At 41.8% G+C, this 19,562-nt stretch overlaps 1 long non-coding RNA gene across 1 annotated transcript; it reads right to left on the reverse strand.

The window, feature by feature from the left end:
* Window positions 1–1,893: 1,893 nt before the first annotated feature.
* Window positions 1,894–18,720, reverse strand: LOC110341880. Its single transcript, XR_002383885.2, has 3 exons — window positions 9,977–18,720; window positions 8,761–8,883; window positions 1,894–5,202 (listed from the first exon to the last, which is right to left on the reverse strand). It is a non-coding gene; the product is annotated as an uncharacterized LOC110341880 (long non-coding RNA).
* Between the last annotated feature and the right edge of the window lie 842 nt (window positions 18,721–19,562).

The raw sequence follows: 19,562 nt of genomic DNA on the forward strand, positions 1-19,562 counted from the left end.
CCCAGAATTTTTAAAGGTAATGTGCCATTACACCCAGCTAGAAGAAAGTTTTGGTTTGTATTTTTTTGTTTTTTCTATGCTCTTGACTTTTGAAATTCAGGGACAGCCTAGAGTCTCGAGAGTGGTAAGCAAGCATTCTCTGACTGAGTCACACCATGTGTCCAACCTCACTTTATTTTGTTGGGATTCTTTGTATTGGGGACAAGGTCTCACTATGTAGCTCTGGCTGGCCTAGAACTCAATATATAAAGTCATATTGGCCTCAAACTCACAGAGATCCTCCTGCCCCCACCTTCAGAATATTTGCTCACACCTAGGTAATAGATTTGTTTTTATTTTATTGACCTAAAAATATTTTTCTTTTTTTATTATTTATTTTTAAATTTAAATTTAAATTAGAAACAAGGTTGCTTCACAAGTCAGTTCCAGGTCCCTCTCTGTTTCCCTCCCCTCCTCCCGTGCCCTCCCCCCAACCCCCTCCCCAATATCCCCTCATTTCCCCAGGGAGGGTGAAGCCCTCCTTGGGGGTGTCCATAGTCTGTCATTTCATCCAGGGCAGGGCCTAGACCCTCCCCCAAGAGTTCAGGGTGAGAGTGTACCTCACATTGTTGGATGGGAGTCCAAAGTCCATTTGTATACCCGGGATAAATACTGATCTACTGACTTAAAAATACTTTATGAAATGTATTTTGATCATACCCTTTCCACTCCCTCAGCTCTTCCCATATTCTCTGCCCCTCAACCAGTCTCCTGGCCACCGAACTCCATGTTCTCTTTCTCTCTCCCTCCGTTTCTGTATCTGTCTCTGTCTTGTCTCGTCACTCTCTCTCTCTCTCTCTCTCTCTCTCTCTCTCTCTCTCTCTCTCTCTCTCATTCTTTCAATCCCCTACAAAATCAAAACACAGCCAAACAAAAAGAAAAAAAGGAAGCAAACAAAAGAATCAAACAAAAATCATGGAGTCTGAGCCAGGCGGTGGTGGCACACACCTTTAATCCCAGCAGAAGCAGGCAGATCACTGTGAGTTTGAAGCCGGGCTGGACCAACAGCCTCCAAAACAATACAGAGAAACCCTGTCTCATAAACCCCCCCCAAAAAAATCATGGAGTCTGTTTTGTGTTCACTGACTACTCCTGAACATGGGGCCTGCCCTGGGCCATAGTTAATATGCCCAGTGTCCTCCTCTAAAGAAAACTGATTGCCCCTCTCCCAGCAGGTACCAATTGCAAATACCTCTTGGTTAGGAATGGGTATTTGTACCCGCTTTCCTTTCTCGGTGCTGGGACATTTTCTGACTTGAACTTGGAGAGTTCTTGGGTATGCCGTCATAGTCTGTTGCACTCATATGTGCATTAGCCCTTTTGTGTCTCAAAGACAAATTTTCCTTGGCGTTGTCCCCCAACTCAGGCTCTCTAATTCTTTCCATCTCCTTTTTCACAGAGATCCCTGAGACTGGAGGGGTGGGAGCTGACAAAGACATCCTATTTAGAGCTGAGCCCACAAGTGGGAATTCATGTCTGCTACTAGAAACCTGGTCAAAAGCCATGGCTGATGATGTCACATGCCTCAGATGGTCCTACTATTGTTTTGCCAAATGGTCATGCTGTCAAACTGCCTTCTAAATATTCGGGTTATGCCTGTGCTCCAAAGAAACTGAGGTCAGTTTTCTTAATAATTCTAATAAAAAAACAATGGTTTCCACCTGATCTAGTGGGGCAGGCATCTAACTACAGCCAAGTCTGACTGTGACTCAGTTTCTTACAGTTGTGCAGGGTGTTTCACACAGAACAAAGCCTTGGTTCTTCCCAAGAGCCCTAAGTGAGCTGGAAACTGAGCCACTGCCTCAAGAGAAGAAGATTTTATTAAAATTCAAAGAAAAAATCAAGCTGAGATGATTTAGAAAGCATTCTGCATTTATTGAACAAACACTGCTAAAGACATTTCAACAAACCGTGTGTTTAAAAAGTAATAAATAGCCATTGTGCTTACTTCTCAAACTTGTCAGACTGTCTTCATTTTATTTTCCTGAACAAACTGAATTTCTGTACTGCTCATCCCCAGCCAGTTAATAAATACATCACCCTAAAAAGTGCTGTGGTATTAAATTTACAGCAGATAAAATATGGATGAAGTTGCTGGGCCTCAGGTACGTCAAGTGTGATTTAATATCTCGCAGTCTTCTTATGAAGACTAAAAGATTACCCGGCTGCCTCCACTGCCAGAGAGCGACCTCTGCCCCCAAGTAACAGCCACTCAGCAAATAGCACCAAATGAAGACAGAGAATAACATATAGATTTGCCATAAGAAAAAATTGATCGCAATCCATATATCAAATCTGCTGATCAGAGCCCAGGAGAAATGGCTCTCAGCTATTCATATGCAATGGCAGAATGCTGGCTAGAAACCTTTTTAAAGGTGCTGAGATTGTCTTGTTAATTCTGTACCTTATTACCTTATCATTATCTGCCCTTATTTTTTCATCTTTGTTGCTGGGGATGGAACCCAAGGCCTTGCATGCTAGGCGAGTTCTCTGCCACACAGCCACACAGTCAGCCCCTACTGCTTGCCCTTTTTAGCATTGTAATAAATCCCCTTAGAGGAAAAGCTTCTTTGACTGCATGTCTCCATGGCCATCCCCCCTGTCTGTAGAAGCTGTACCCTCTTGGAGCATCTTGGAGACCCGAAGCATCTTGTAGATAAAGACATTGTTCCTTGGGGGAATTTCTCCTCCATCTGACTTGATTTATACCTTTTTTTAAAAGTTCTGTCTAAAATGTTTTTTTAATCTCTAAGGAAAACATTTGTTAGCACAAAAAATAAGTTCTCCTGCTTAACATTTTGCCATCCAGAATGCCCGGTGACTAAGAGAGCTCTGTGCACTTCAAAGGTAGGAGAAGGATGAGTTTTAAAACAAGAGCAAAAAATGAAGCCAATTGCCACTGAGCTGTTTATATTTCAAACGTATAATTGTGGAGTTAGTAAGAGCCATGTATAAATCCTCAAAGTGTGGACTGCAGTGGGCCTTCCTCTAAAGATTGCAGTGCAATTAAAGCAGCTTTTCCTTTAACTGTGGAAGCAAGAGAAGTGTCCCAAGGGCTCCTGGTACCCTCTGTGTTCCAAGGCAGCACACTGCTGCTGCTAATTTAGAAGGAGGGGTGAGGGGAACCTCTTCATGGGCCTTAGTAAACAAAAAAGCTTTCCCCAAAGCTTTCCCCAAATGTGACTGCTTCCTGGACTGGGTGTATGTATGTATGTATGTATGTATGTATGTATGTATGTATGTTTGTTTGTCTTGCACAGGTCGCTTTGTGCTCCTTTGTGAAAGTTTTTTGGGCTAGTGGAGGTTGGAGACAAGTCTGTTTACTTGAGATTTCTTCAGTGCTGAACACTGAACCTTTGACATTAGCAGAAGGGGCTACCCAACAGCTCTAATTCTTAAAACCCATGAATTGAGGGAAAATAAAATGAGACGGGCCTGTGGAAAGTGCTTGAGCAAATTTGTGATGAGAACTCTCTAACCACGGGGCTAGATTGGGCTTCCCTGTTTCCCACGGACCAATATGTCTCTACTGGGTCCTATGGAAGAGCTGTCCTCATCACAATTGACCAAGGCAAGGCTGCAAAATCGAGTGACTGGGTGGCATGGTGAGCTAGTGTGCTCATCTTTGCTCCTGGAAGAATAAGGACAGAGTCCTTTGTTTGCCTCTGCCCTGGAGGTCAGCTGAGGAGGGGGTGGGGAAAAAGGGAGAGAGGCAGGGTCTTTTTCTTTTTTTGAAGTATGAATATGCATTGTGAACATAGGAGAATCGGAACCAATGACAAAATGTTCAAGAATGCTTAGGGATGAGTAATTTGGAAGATAACAAAGCTTTGAACCCCATGGAACAACAGTTCCTCCTGCAGTATTTCCCAAACGGTCCAGACCAGAAGCAGAAGACCAGAAGGTGATGTCCTGACTTTGAGAAATGTAGTTTCTAAAGGCTGATTTCATTTCATCTGTCATCTTGTTTTAGTGCATTTAGTGGGGGTGGTGTCTACATGTATATCCATGTCAGAGGTCAGCCTTGGATACCCTTCCATGGGAATCACCCACACTGTTTCGAAACAGAGTCTCTCACTGGAACCAGAGGCTTAGGGATTTGTCTCAAGAGCAGACTGCCTCTGCTTCTCCAATGTTGGAATTATGTGGACTTGTGCCACAGGTTTTTTTACATGGATTAAGGGAATTGAACTCAGGTCTCCGTGCTTTCAAAATGAGCACTTTACCAACTGGATTCCACCACAGTTCACTATTGTATTTTTTGCTGAATTCCCATGCCTCACCTAACTTGTAGATCATTCTGTTGCCTGTTCTTCAATACCTTTTTAGAAACACCAGCAAATCAGGCCATTGAGATGCACCAGGGGTAAAAGTCCCTGCCTTGCAAGCCTGAGCCCCCGTGTTCCATGCCCTGAACCCCAGTGCAAGGAGAGAAGCCAATTCCTAAAAGTTCTTCCCTGAGCTCCACACTCGAAATGTAATTGATGTGCATGTGTATGCACACACACATAATAATTATTTTTAAATTTATATTTAAAATTATAAATATTAGCAAATCATCCCCCAACAGGGATTTCTGCCCACCTTGCCCTGCCAGAAAGCACCCCACCTAAGACCACCACCAAGGGGGTCTCCAAAGGACAGTCTTCCATTTTCCTTTACAATATGCTAGGAAGGTCAACTTAGGAGTAACAGCCAGGAGAATTCTACACTGCATGTGCAGAACTGGCTTTGGGGAGATAAACGTGACACACTGGAAGTGATCCCACAGTAATTCATTAGCATTTCAAAACCACTAGTAAGTGGCCATTTATTTTCTATTTTTTAAAAGCTAACAATACCATTAATTATCCCTTTTATGAATCCTGGTAATGGCTGTTTACTTGCCATAAATTAATATGACACTGTCAGGGACCTAGCACCCCTGCATGTTGCAGCATTTGTGCCTGGAACACGCCGCAAAGCACATCTCCGCCATTTGCTCACAAGATGATTAGTGCCACACAAAATCTTGCGGCTTCAGGTGCTTCAGGTGACCAGGCTCGCTTTTCCCTGCGTCGTTTTCCTCCTGATGGAAGCTCTTCCTGACAGTGTGTCCACATGGCATCAAGGAGCTGAGAGAAGATGTCACTCTCACTCTCCCAATCAAGGCAGTCACTAGTCCTGTAATGTCCAATTAAGTTGCAAAGCATGGTTTATTGCTGAAGTCAATTTAATTCATTTTGGTTTTTTAATTCAAATTAAAGCCAAGGTCACTTCCTGATGTCCTTTTCACAATAGTTTATATTTCAGAATAGTTTGGGGTTTTGTTATTTTCTGGTGTGGTGTGGTGGTGGTGGTGGTGGTGGTGGTGGTGGTGGTGGTGGTGGTGGTGTGTGTGTGTGTGTGTGTGTGCATCTGTGTGTCTGTGTGAGTCTCTGTGTCTGTGTGTCTCTCTCTGTGTGTTTCTATTTTAATGACAATCAATCCTGTTATTTGACAACTTCATACTGATTCATCTGATTCATCACTCCCTAAGTCGTCTCTCTCATCCTTTCCATCCCTAGAAACCCACTCCACCACTCCTTCTTACCTATCCCTTTTCTAAGCTCATGGCTTTTGCTTTTGTCTTATGATCCCTTTAGTTAACCCAGGGTCATATGTGTAACCATTGAGTTGTCAATGTCCACTGGAGCCTTATGCAGTCATGGGTTCTACATTCTCTGTCATCCACTGGAAAAGAGAGGCTTTCTGATTAAGGAACGTAGTGATGTCCATCAATGGGCATAAGAGCATACAGTAGAAGGCAGCTTGACAGCATGTCAATGTAGTTGAACAGAGGTCTTGAGTTCCCCCCACTGAGGCCTATGATATCCCCTGCCATGTGTGCTTGACCAGAATTACAGTACCAGGAATGGGTTCCCTCCTTGAAGGACAATAAAAGAACAGTTGCATACCCCTGTAACTACTGTGCCACTGTTGCTCAGGTGGGCACATCCTTTCCTGGAAGGTTGGTCTCATTAATCATAGGCTGCACAGCCAGTCAAGACTATTGATACCTTTGTTTCCCCAGCTGTCAGCATAGCACCCACAGAGACTATGAAAACTAGTCAGTAGAGAGAAAGTTTCTAGGTCAGTTAGAGTTTGTCTCTGAGCAACAAGTCATAAAGTTATTCTAAAGAAGTATGTCATCCATAGGATTTTGTTTAACGGGACAGCTTCTGAGAGCAGTTTATTCCATACAAGGTATCTCCCTTCAAAGTCTTTTATATCTTTATATTTGGTTACAGAATAGTATATTTCCATATGATTTTAAATGCTATATCTAAATTTGTTTTCTTGGTCCAATAAACATCACCTACTATTTTGAAATTATTAACCATTGAGCTGTAGGGAAGGGAATTTTCAGCTTTGGGACAATAATGGAGCAGGGAAATGGTACCCAGAATTGCATCAATGTTGAGTGTTCAGGAAATGACACTCTCAAACCTACTGCCACAATTGCTACTGATGCTTTGAAATTAAAGCTTGGGTACGAAGGAGACTGAGCTTTTGTTGAGTTGCGCTTTGAAGATGGTGGCAACTGGAGGTCCAGCCCACACTCAGCAGAATGATCACAGCTGTGTTCTGAGGTTCCTTTCATATTTTCTAGAACTCTCCTGTTGCAATTGTCTGAATGCCCTTCTCCTATCTGCCCTATAAGGAAGGGTGCTTCTAGTTCTCACAGGGTTGGGAGTACTCATTTTTCTTTCATGTGAAGCCCCAATGCAGGAGGAAAGTTGATCCTGTTTCTCTACCTACTGAGGGTTTTCCCTGATAGGCTCAATTACAAAACATGAAATCTCAGAGGACAGAAGGATTTTCTTCTCCTCTGTAGAAATAAAACTTAAAAAGGAAACAAAAAACACTACAAATGTTTTCTAGGAAGAGCAGGGAGATAATGGTATTTGTAAAGAAACTGAATTATAGGAAGCTTTTTCTTGGGAAAAAGAAAGACATAAAATTTAAGTTTCTGAATTGAAAAGAAAAGTATACATTAAGAGTATTGAGTTTAGGTATATGCATACTTACCCACTTATGTATATTTGTTCCCCCAAAATGTACCATTTCACAAGTGCCACATAAAGTTAGAAAATTATATGTATGTATGTATGTATATATATTTGTATATATGGAAAATGCTGGGGTTTTTTATTCTTTTAAGTTGTGTCCTGTTATTTTAATTTGCATTCCATTGATTTCTGCAGTTTGAATTTCCTCAAGTGTATTTATTTCTCTAGTTAACTTTTTAGTGGCCTTACCATCATACATCTGTTTCCAATCATTTTATTTGTTGCAGAAGGGGCATGTATTCATCCTTTGTGAGCGACAAAAGACATTCCCTTCATCTTCCAGTGAAACAGTGACGGTACCACCACCCTCTAGTCATCATGTCTTTTCCTGTTTTGATGCATGAATTGGCTCTCTGTGGCCCTGCCTATGTACCACACCATGCCCCTGTGCCGGTCTCTCACCTCTGTGCTCTGATACACTCTCCCACGTTCACTCATCAGAAGACTGGCAGCTTTTCTACAAAATCAGTTTCTTCTTAACTCCTCCACATTCTGCTGTGCTAGAATATTTCCCTTATGTTGTTCTTGTATGCATTGTTTTATCTCAGACTTATACCAATAATGTCTTATTATCTCTGTTTTCTCTCCTATTTCACAGAGATAAATTTTAAATAATTGATGCTTCCTCTGCTTGTTGTAGTCATCTTTCTTTTTCTCCCAAAATCATTCTCTTTAAGCAGCTGTTGCATGCGTTTATTTAACCTTTTTTTTCTTTAAGGTTTATCGTATCTTTCTAACAAAACTCATTAAGCAACTGTAAAATCTTTCTTCCGGTGCCAACTGTATAGTATTTTCCAAATAACAAATACTTGTCATTTTTCCCCTAGAGGAATTCTATGACACCAACTGACTTTTCAAACGTCAATTCTGACAGTGTCTACCCAGAAAGTCTACCTCTGTGCCCCAGCTAAGAGCCCAAGCCCATAAGCTTGTTCTACCACAGAGAGCAGTCATAAGCCCCAGGGACACTGCCACTTGTGACTACATAACCTTTGTCCAGATTCATTAATGTTCTAGAACAACTGGCAGAAAACTATTCATTTACCAGTAGTGATTATTAGAGAGAATACAGTTCAGGAAGAGTCAAGTGGAAGACAGGCATGGGTCACGGGACTGGGGAAGGTGAAGAGTTTCCACACCCTCCCTGCAGGAACTCTCAACACTCCACACAGTCACCAACACAGAAGTTTCTGCAACTTCTTCAGTGAGGTGAAAATGCAGAGATTATTGGCGTGTTCTTGCCACCGATGGTTGAGCTCTGTCTTCATTCTCCTTCACCTCACTGAAGTTGGAGAGCGAAGCTGGAAGTCTCATGCTCTAATCCAGCCTTGGCCTTTCTGATGATCAGTCCTCATGCCCAAACTACATAGAAAGTAGAGGCTTTTCACAGGACACACTTATCACCCAGGAGAATGCAGAAGTTTTTAAAGCTCTGTGCAACTAAATAGGAACAAAACCCTACGTGGCCTACACAAATAATAATATTAGCCAAAAATTTTGTCACTTCTGATGAATTTGTTTGGACTTGTGATTTTGGAGCTTCTAGTTCATAGTGGTTGGCTCTCTTGATTCTGGTCCCCTGTTGAGGCAAAACATTGTGCAGTATAAATATACAGCAGAGGCCACTTACTTCATGGTTTAAAAGAAGCAGAGAGAGAAGAGAGCGGGGTTCAGATATGAACTTCAGAGGCCCTGAGTGATGTTTCTTCAAGGTAGGTCCCACACCAAATGTCTCCATCACTGGGAACCAAACCTTCAACACATGAATATGTACAAAAATATATTACAAATGCATGTATGTTATGCATATATTATTTATTTTATACAACAATGTCCTTACACAAAAGATGTTTTATTTTTATTTCTCAGGCTTCTAGATATCCACACAGATAGTTTCTGTGAGTCTTCTCCCTGGCATGGGGCGATTCTTTAAAACATGAACCCAAGCAAGACATCCCATAACCAGCCTGTATGGAAAGGGAGCTATGGCAAATTGTTACAAGAAAAACTCAACTCCCCAGCATCCAGTAAAGTCTTTGTACTGAAAGGAGGCCATTGATGGTTGTATGTATGCTTCACTTAGAAATCACTGTCATGTAAAATAGAAATTACAGAACCTGGTAACTTGGTAAATAAGAATTACATATATAAAAAAGAAGAAGAAATTACAATTGGTCTCAAGATTTCTAACTTGAACATCCATATGATGGATGTTGCCTTTAACAAAAATAGGAACAGACAAATAATTAGAGAAAGATGTATTTGGGTTGTGGGTATGGCTAGGCCCTACTTTGTACATATAGCATTAAGAATCTCAGTGTGCGATTAAAATATAGGTTTCAAGGCCAAAAGCGGTAAGAGAAGCTGGGGAGAAAGAGAACTTTCAGGCTGAGTGCAGGAGGAAGAGAAGCCGTGTGATCAGACAAGGACAGGGAGGGGAGATGAGAGAAATGCCGAAGCGGAGAGCCAGAGAAAGCTAAGCGGGTGGAGGCTGAGGAAGATAGGCATTTATGGAGCTAAAGTAAAGGTAGATGCGGCACAAGTAATGCAGTAGCATTGGCTAATATGTGCAGAAATTGAGCAATTACTAGAGGCACTTTAAATTCATTATCTCATTAAGCCTCCCAGACTAAGAGGTGGGCATTACTACATTCATTCTGAAAATGAGTATGTGGAGAATTTGAATAGCCATGGGTGGGTCCCACAGTCAGACAGTAAACTAGCAAATCAGCCATGATCCAAGCACTTCTAATTTTAACCTGGAACCATGATAACACGTTTAAAAGGCAGCAAAGGCACAAAACCACCCAGGCTGTGATATGTTCAGAGCTTGACACGAACCTTACCTGAAGGCTAGCTGTGTGCAGTAAAGGAGGCACGGCCGACTATGTGGTGAAGACCCAGGACATGTGTCTTGGAGGTATAAAAAATGAAACAGACAAGGGGAGTCAATCCATAAGTGTGCATCCCAGCCCTCCTACCACTGTGGACAAGTGAACCTTCATCCAGGAGGAAAATTCTAGATAGAAGATAAGTTGTCTCAGAGTTGTCCCTAAGTGGAAGGGTGAAGGTAACTGGAGCACACACACAACTACTACTCCATTCAGTTGCTGGTTTGGGTCTGTCTCAATGGATGTTAAATCATGCAGAGACTCCCACCATGATGAGGAGAGAGGCCGCAAGCAGGGCTAGCAGCTCAGCAGCACACCATAGCTGTCACCCAGGCAGAGGGATGTGAGTGGCTCCTGTCAGGGTCTGTGGTGCAGATACTGCCGCAGCCTATCTAGACTGTTAACTGTATCAGAGGCCCTTCGTGGTAAAAATGGTGCATCTCACTGGACTACAGCAGCCAGAAGTTGGCTTGACGTGGTTTCCCATGACGTGCTGGAGGGTAAAATGTTGAATGGACTTTGCATCTAGAAAGATGGAACATTACTTACCAGGCTGTGTTTCTTATTTCTCTTGTAACCTGTAAGTAAAGCACTGAGATACTTTATATACATTGTAAGAAATATAAGAAGACTCTAAATAATGGAGAGAGAATGCAGCGCAGTAAAGGAACTTAGGACCAAATGTAAGACACAGAGATTAACTCCCTGGATTTGCTTTCTCCTCATATGACCTAGACATGGGCTTGAATAAATATAAAATGAAAAAGTCAATGACTTCAAGCAAAATGCCCCCCAAAATGACCAAGAAAGGTAAAGACTCTCAAGTCAGAAAATGTTTAGATACCATAGGAGAACCAGCATCTTGAGGTCCATCCACACAAGCAAAAACTGAATGGGAACCTAGAATTCTACCCACACCAGGTCACAAGGAACACCTAAAATTTCCTGCCATTGTGATATCAATGAAGAACAATAAGGAGATGAGATTTCAAACCCTAGTAGAGGGAAACAAAGTAATTCTTCTTATGGTGCCCATGGTAATGTGGTGTGGAGTTCAAATGTCCACCATTGTTATCTGCAGTGGGGCAACTCTCCCTTGTTGCTTGAGTGACACTAGAAGAAGCCTAATGGGAAGTGGTAACAGCAGGATCTCCCATTAGCAGGTAGGTACCCTCACCCACCCTCACTTGATGGAGAGTGTATAACAGTTAGAGCATGCAAAATCAGCGCTACAGAGACATGATAGATGAACTCAAGTAGCAGTCCAAAGGCGCCACAGTAACCTGTAAGAAGACAAGAAGGTAAATAAAAAATGAAAAACACAAGAAAAATTAATGACTCACATAAGCACTAACATATCTTTAAAAAATAACGAACCGGAAGAATAAGATAAGATCAAACGTTAGAACTCAACGTGATGGTTCCTATTGATGTTGTAACGTATTATCGCAACTTCACAGACTTGAAATAACATAGTTTATTCTCTTATTAGTCTAGAGGCCAAGTCCTTCATCAGTTTTGCTGGGCTAAAGTGAAAAATAGCTCAGTGGAGAAGTGTCCCCAAAGGAGGCTGTTGGAGAGAATCTGTGTCTTATTTTACATAGTTTTTACTTTGAATGTTTTGACTTGTGTTGTGCATGTTCACGTGTGTGTGAGAAAGTGCATGGAAGTGTGTACTTCTGTATAGAAGCCTGAGATTAATCTCAGTAGTCTTCCTTGATTGCTTCCCACCTTATTCATTGAGACAAGGTCTATTAATTGAACACAGAACTGGTCAATATGACTAGTCTAACTAACTAGCATCTAAATTCTGGGAGTTCCCTGTCTCAGCCTTCTTAACACTGGAATTACAAGTGAGCTAACATGCCCACCCAGTACTTACATACATGCTAGGGATTCCAGCTCATTGTCCTCATTCTTGCATTGTATAATGTAAATTAGCTTGGTAAACTGCCATGTGATGTCTGAACTCACTGAGAATGTGCCCCCTACAACAGACTGAAATGTTTATGTCAAGCATCCTCTGAAACTCCCTGTCCTGGGTCAGGCTGGCCCCTGACACTGTAAGTGAGAGAAGAAGAAAGTACAAACAGCCAAGGGTATTAAAATACTGTGCCTTGAGAACAACTGGAAGTGAACCATTTCCAACAGATATACCCTTGTTTAATCCCATGATATAAAAATGGCTGCCTGTCTGTCATGGGAACAGGAAGCTGGATGCTCATCCATTGAGAGAAGCTCAGCTGGAAACTCTAGGTGACCACCTCACTTTTCCCAGCCATTTTCAACTGGGTGCATGGAAGCTTGAATTAGTATTGATGATGTCACTCTTGCTTGCTCTCATTTGGTGGCTACAATTGTCCTTGCTGGATGCTGTCAAACTGTGATCAGACGATGTTTTGCTATTTGTCCACTTTTCCTATTTATTCTTTTGCTGATGCTTGCTGAATATTTAATAAATACACATGTTCAGAGTCAAGAACTGCTACCAAATGATCTTACTCCAGATGATACGGACCAAGCAGCAAGTACTTTATCCACTGACCCATCTGCCGCCTGCATTCCTTGAATCTGAATCGCAGCCTCTTCCTACTCCTCAACAGCTGGCAGCCTTTATCTTCAAATTCCTCTCTGGTTCTTTTACCTAACTTTCTCTTTTCTATCAAAACTCTCTGTCTTTGCCTTATACGACTCGTGATCATATTTGGGGTTTAACTGGAAATGGAAGATCATCTTCTGTCACCGCAAGCTCTTTAGTTACATCTACAAAGCCTCCTTTGTCATGAGTGGTAACTTGCAAAGAACCCAGTAATTTGCACATAGACCTCTCAGAACTCATTGTTCAACCCAATAGGCCCAATTATATGCTTTCCATGCAGGATCATTTAAAGTACAGCAATATAGATAGAACTTCATCATTCTTACAACTTTCCTCAAGATCCTCAGTATTAAGAGACCCCCGCCCCAGCTCTTGGTAGTTGAGTTTTTTTTCTCTTTGCTCTTTGAGAGCCCACCACCCAGCTCCCAAATAACCACAGAGACATATCCTTTCTTATAAATTTTCGGCTCTCACTTGGCTTGTTTCTAGCCAGCTTTTCTTAAGTTAGCCTGTCTCCCTTTTGCCTCTGAACTTTCATATTTCTCTATCCTATATATGCCTTTCTTTACTTCTTCATGGCTTGCTGTGTAGATGGGTGACTCCTCAATCATTTCTTCCCAGACTTCTTCTCCTGTTTATTTTTATGCCTACCAGCCCTGCCTATTCTTTCTCCTGCCTAGCTATTGGACAAGCTCTTTATTAGGTGTTTTAGGCAGGCAAAGTAACACAGCTTCTCATAGTTAAGGAAATGCAATATAAAAGAATGCAACACATCATTGCATCAGTAAACAAATGTCCCATAGCATAAACAAATGTAACACATCTTTAACTAATATTCCATAACACCCCTTTCTCCTTGAGGAAGGAATGTTCAATTCCAAGGAAATGTCTGCATAACAATATATGTAGTGGTGGTTTGAATGAGAACATCCCCCATAGGATCATATACTTTAATATTTGGTTCGCAGTTATGAAACTATTTGGGAAGGATTAGGAGGTTTGGCCTTGTTGGAGGAGGTATATGACTAGGATGGGCTTTGAGATTCCAAAAGCCTACACCATTTCCAATTAGTTCTCTCTGCCTCATAATTGTGGATAAAGATATGAACTCTCAGCTACTGATCCAGGGCCAAACCTGTTGCTGCTATGCTCCCTATTATGATGATCGTGGAGTAACCCTCTGAAACTGTAAGCACCAAATAAACTTTCTTCTGTAAGTTTCTTTGGTCAGGGTGTTTTATAACAACAAGAGAGAAGTAACTAAGGCTTAAGTAGAAAGAGAAAAGCAGGAAGTAGCATTCAGGAATTAAAACATGAGTGAGAATGAAAGGGAGTGGTTGTGGCTCAGGAAGAAAAAGCAGAAAATACATGACAGGAAACAATTGAAGGAAGTATTTACTCTGGCTTTCAGTCTGAAGGTACATAGTCCATCATGGCAGGGAAGGCAGAGGAGACCTTGAGGTAGGTTAGTCACATTTCACTCACAGTCTTCATGAGCAGACAGTAACCAAGAGTGGGAGTCAGGCTATAAAACATCAAGACCCACACTCTCTGGCCCATTGTTCCTGGCAAAAGCTCCATGGCAAAAGCTCCACCCTGTTCAGGTTTCACAAGCTTCCCAAACATTCCCATCACCAGAGCAGCAAACCTTCAAGCACATGAGACCATGGGGGTGCATTTTTTATTCAGACCATATCATTCTACTTCCAACACTCATAAGCTCATAATCATCTCAGGATACAGGAAGTAAGACTCTATGATTCTTTCAACCTTGCATCTTTCATGCTTACAAAATCAGCACCACATCAATGAGGCTGTTAAGTCCTGCTGCCAGCTTGGGGTGGATACTGACCCTAGTGGATTACAGTTGCAACAGCTTCAGTGTGCTAATCCTGAGAAAACGCTTCCCTAGACATTTATTTTCCAAAAGCAGGGATCTCATCCAGAATTCTGAGTTGAGGCTCTGTCTTCTTAAAAAAATTTTCATTTTCATAAGCTGTAGCCTTTTATGTAATGGGGGTCTTACTCTCAGAGGACCTTTCCCATTGTCCTGGCATAGAGGAGATTCTCTTTAACAACTACAGGCTCTTTTCAACACACACTGTGACTGCAATTCTGATGTGCTTGAGCTCTTTCTTTGATAAACCACTTCCATTACATCTTTCCGTCCCCACGTGCTGCTGTTTTCAGTGTAGATCTGTGTAAGAGTGGCGAGCAATAGCCATGTAATACTGAGTCCTGTCCTGCCTTGGAATTCCTTCTACCAAGCACATTAGTCTATTGCTTATAAATTCACCCTCTAGTTCTCAGGACATGGTCAGAATGTAGCCAACCTCTTTGCCAGAATATCCTATGAATGACTTACAGCCTTGTAACCAATAGAGCCCTTGTTCACCTCTGAGACTCCAAAAGTTTAGCTTCCACATTTTCATGTCTTTCAGCCTTCTGGTCTTCCATACTCCCACAATAACAGTGTATTAAGTTCTGTTGTGACTTTTGGCAAATTTTCTAGCCCAACATTTCAAAATTTTCCATATTCTACCTACAAACTAGTTCCAAAACCCTAAGAACCACACAGTTGGGGCTGTCATAGCAAAAGTCCCACTTTGAGATACCAGTCTTCTTCCTTAATTATTGTTCTTGTGATAAAATAGCTGGCAAAAATAATTTAATGAAGAATTCATTTCTTTTGGCTTAAGTTTGGAGAAGATACATCCTAACATACCAAGGAAGGCATGGTGGCAGGAACTGGAGGCTAGCTGGTCACACCTGATGGTCAGTCAGGAAAAGAGTGATGAAGAGGCAAGGCTGACTAAACCTTTAAGGCCTGCCCACAATGGCCCACTTCCTCCAACATGACTCAGCTCCTCCAGGTTCTGCAACCTTTCTGAACAGTCACACTAGTATATGGGTGACATTTCAGATTCAAACCTTGCAGCTAGAACGAGACAAAGGACAGGCCAATACTGACTAGTATGGGGCCACCTGAGCGAGTGAAGAGCAAGACTCATGGAGAGATCTTTGCTTTCAGTTTGCCTCTTTAATAACAGAAAATGTAACCATGTGGATACACACATTTCTATGGTATATTACCTATTCAAGGGAGAAAAGGTGTTGATCTGGAGCCCTGTTTTTTGGGGGGAGCACTTAATGACTTTATAATCTCAAGGAAATTATTTGAAACTTCTTCGGGTCTAATTCCTCATTGCTTGGGCAGAAATATTGCATGGGAGACAGCAACACATCCTTAGAATGATTTGAAACATGGAAAATGTTACATTAATATGAACAGAAGCGCCAGCACTTCGTGCAGACCAAATTCCCTTCTTGACTTGCATATCCCTGAAATTGTAACTTATTTTACAGAGTGGAACATTTTCTTCTACTAAATCGCCTAGATGTAGTTCAAAAAAATGCAAATAAACATGAATTTTGGTTATATTCCAGAATCTGATTCTTTCTCAGAGTTGATGTAGGCGAATACAAGCCAGAAACACATGACCCTCTTAGCAGGTGAGGCTGAACTCACGGATAACACAGGGTGTGTGAGTGGTCATGGAACACAGGGGGAGGTGGCTGGCTTTAAAGCTGCCTTATCAAATTATAACCTGTCCAAAGAGGGTTGGCTGTCCCAGAGAACACCATAAATTGCTGGAACCCAATCACCCATCATTCATTCATACTGGAACCTAAAGATGAAAGGGAAAAACAAGACACTTTCCTGTGGGAAGACTGCAAAACCAAAACTTTGCTTTAGGTTCAGCTTTCTCAACAGCTTCAGGAGAAACTACAGGATAGCTTTGCTTACTTACAGAGTACCCTTCTAGTTTTCAAATGTCGAAAAGCTTCATGGAATGTCTCAGGGTAGAAAAGGGACGCTATCGAAGAGACAAAGGGAAGCTGATTATTCTTTTTTTAGCCATATAGCAGCATGTGCCACAACTTCAAGGGGATTGTGTGTAAAATAAAAGACAGAGACAAACCGATTTTCACCTGTACTTCCATTGTGATTTCTGATTTGAATACTCATGGGAAATTGGTCTAATAGGCAATACAACTACCTTTTTGAAACTTGTCTTCTATTGTGAGGAATGCCCTGCCTTTGTAGCTATGTGTTCTACCAACAAGCAATTCTCCTCAATCAACCTCCCCAGACTAGAGTCAAATGAATCAGTCCAAGACTTTGACACACTCACTAAACGTAACACATATCACTATGTGCATCTCGGTAAAGTTCCTGTCCTGATGGTCTTAAATGCTCTATCCATCTTACATCTGCAAGTACCTAACAGCCATATCAGCGTCCTGGGTGTCCCGCATAATTTAAAAGCCAGTTCAGACAAAGTGGTCCACAAATGGTATGTGCTACTCAGTTGGGCATAAACTTCACGGCTGGAGAAGAAGTGACATCTTCAAGTTAAGCAACAAAACACAGCACTCAATATGTTGAACCAGTGTTGTAAGACCCAAAACTGTGTGCTACAAAAAGTCCCCCAGGAGGCATCATTCATGTCCGTGTGCTGCCAATGTCATGCCTATCAGAAAACTACATCAAGAGCACCAGTACACTGGCAAGATGTGCAAATTCTAGTCATCAATTAATTCAGAGGCACCGGTACATTATATTAATCTCTCCGTAGTTCTAGCACATCAGATTAGCAAATTTGTTTTAAACTAATATGCAATAAAGATCTTATCATTTTTATTAAGTATGAGAAAATCTTGACTTTTCTTAGGCTGAGTGGTGGTATCCTTCATCCTTGTGTGTCAGTTAGTGATAGAGGAGAAACCTGTGACCTGTGCTATGCTCCATTTGCTAGTAATGAAGACATGAAACGTATCTCAACTGCTGTAGAAAGTCTGGTGTCATGCACAGGGTGGTGGCACATGCCTCTCATGGTAGCTGTAGGTTGAAGCATGGAAGCTGGCTTTTTACCTTCCTATTGTATTGCTCTCTGGCTTCCAAGCCAATCTGTGTATTAGTGTTATTTTACCACTGCTAGGTATGATTGTGGTGTTTTCACCCATTATTAACAAAATCTATTTAAAAATCAAAGAAATATCTCTTTCATTATAAAGAAGTATGGGTACATTTCTCACTGTGGTAAGTGGGATGTCTGTTTGTGTGGCTGCCGCCATTGCTATGCTCCAGCTATGATTGCTTCCACTTCCCAGAGAAGGCTAGAGTGATTAGAAGGCTCAACCAATCCCCCAGCACAGCTCCTCTGTAGACCTTTAGATCCAGATGGTGTGTGGACTGTTCTGCACTGGCCAGGATCACTGGTTCCCTCTGGATGAAGAGGCTTCCCTGGGTCCAAGGGTGGTAGGGTATGTGTTTAAAATCCAAGAATTTGCCAGATCAATGTGAGTTTGTGGACAGCCTGGTCTATATACCCAACCTCGTCTACAATGCCAATCAGGATGAGATCCTGCCTCAAAAAATAAAAAGAAAAGTTAGAGATAAGGTTCAGGGCTTAAGCACCCATATTGCTCTAGCAAAGGACCTGAGTTCGGTTCCCAGCACCCACTTTGGGTAACCCGCAGCTCCAGGAAATCTAACACCCTCTTATGGACTCTCCAGGCAATGCACTCACATGAACAAACACACACTTGAGTACACGATATATATATAATTAAAAACAAATACAAAAAACTCAACATGCCTTTCTGATGCCAGGACACCACACTGAGCTTTTAAAATCTCCACCCTCTGGATTCCTTTCCATTTTCTTCTCCATACTCACCCCTGGTCATTCCTAGAAGCATGTACCTTACTTCTCCTCACCCTTGTTTGTCGCTTTTGTCAACTGCCCTTACCATGGCAAAAATAGTCACCACTCACTTTTTCTCATGCCAGTGCCCAAACCACTTGGAATTCTGCTAGTCTCGCTGTCAAGATGTATTTAGAATTTGTTCCAGATGTGGTATGTATTATACCAGCATGTATTATAATCCCAGTACTCAAGAAGTTGAGGGAGTAGGATAATGTGTTTCTGGCCAGCCAGGCCATGTATTCAAACCCTATCTCAAAAAACAAAAAAACAGACATGGGCCAGACATTGGTGGCACATGCCTTTAATCCCAACACTCGGAAGGCAGAGGCAGGAGGATCTCTGTGAGTTTGAGGCCAGCCTGGTCTACAAGAGCTAGTTTCAGGACAGCCTCCAAAGCCACAGAGAAAACCCTGTCTCAAAAACAAACAAACAAAAAACCCAGACATTTCTTCACTTCCCTCATGGTCAGCAATATCATATTTTTCTTCATCACTACATTGGCCACACAATGAAATAGATACCTGGATTCTGCACCCACATCTACTTCTAGAAGACTTTTGGAGCAGAAGTCTAGCCAAACCGTTGCATACCTCCCCTTTCACTCAAAGTAAAAAGCAAAGCTTGGGCCCTTGCCTTCATTTATAATGGAGTCGCATGCTCATGAATCCATTGCAAGCTGAAAACACTAAGTTAGAAAACACTAAACCCAGGCTACAGAACATTAGGAAACACTAAACCCAAGCTAACAAACATTCTAATTTGGTCTGGCCTACTTTAAATATGCTCAGAAGGCATACATTAGCCTATAGTTAGACAAGATCATCTCATGCCTAGTATTTAAAATAGATAAGAGTAACTCAGAATATTGGTGGGGTGGGTTATACTTTCACAATGTGGTAAAGTCAAAAAATGCAAAGTTTAGCCATTGTCAGTTGAGGACGGTCCACACATAACTGTAGAAGGAGTTTCTGTCCCGCCTGGTCCCACAGCCTTTTAGTCCCAAATAAACACACTGTTTGGCCTATGGCTCAGGCTTCGTATTGGCTAGCTCTCTCTTAATTATTAACCTGTTTCTATTAAACTATGTATTACCATGAGGCTGTGGCTTACTCATAGTGCTCCAGCATGTTACTTCTTTGGCAGCTACACGGCATCTCTCTCGTGACTC

The sequence above is a fragment of the Mesocricetus auratus genome, unplaced genomic scaffold (genome assembly GCF_017639785.1).
Source record: "Mesocricetus auratus isolate SY011 unplaced genomic scaffold, BCM_Maur_2.0 Super-Scaffold_100021, whole genome shotgun sequence".
NCBI classification, from domain to species: domain Eukaryota; kingdom Metazoa; phylum Chordata; class Mammalia; order Rodentia; family Cricetidae; genus Mesocricetus; species Mesocricetus auratus.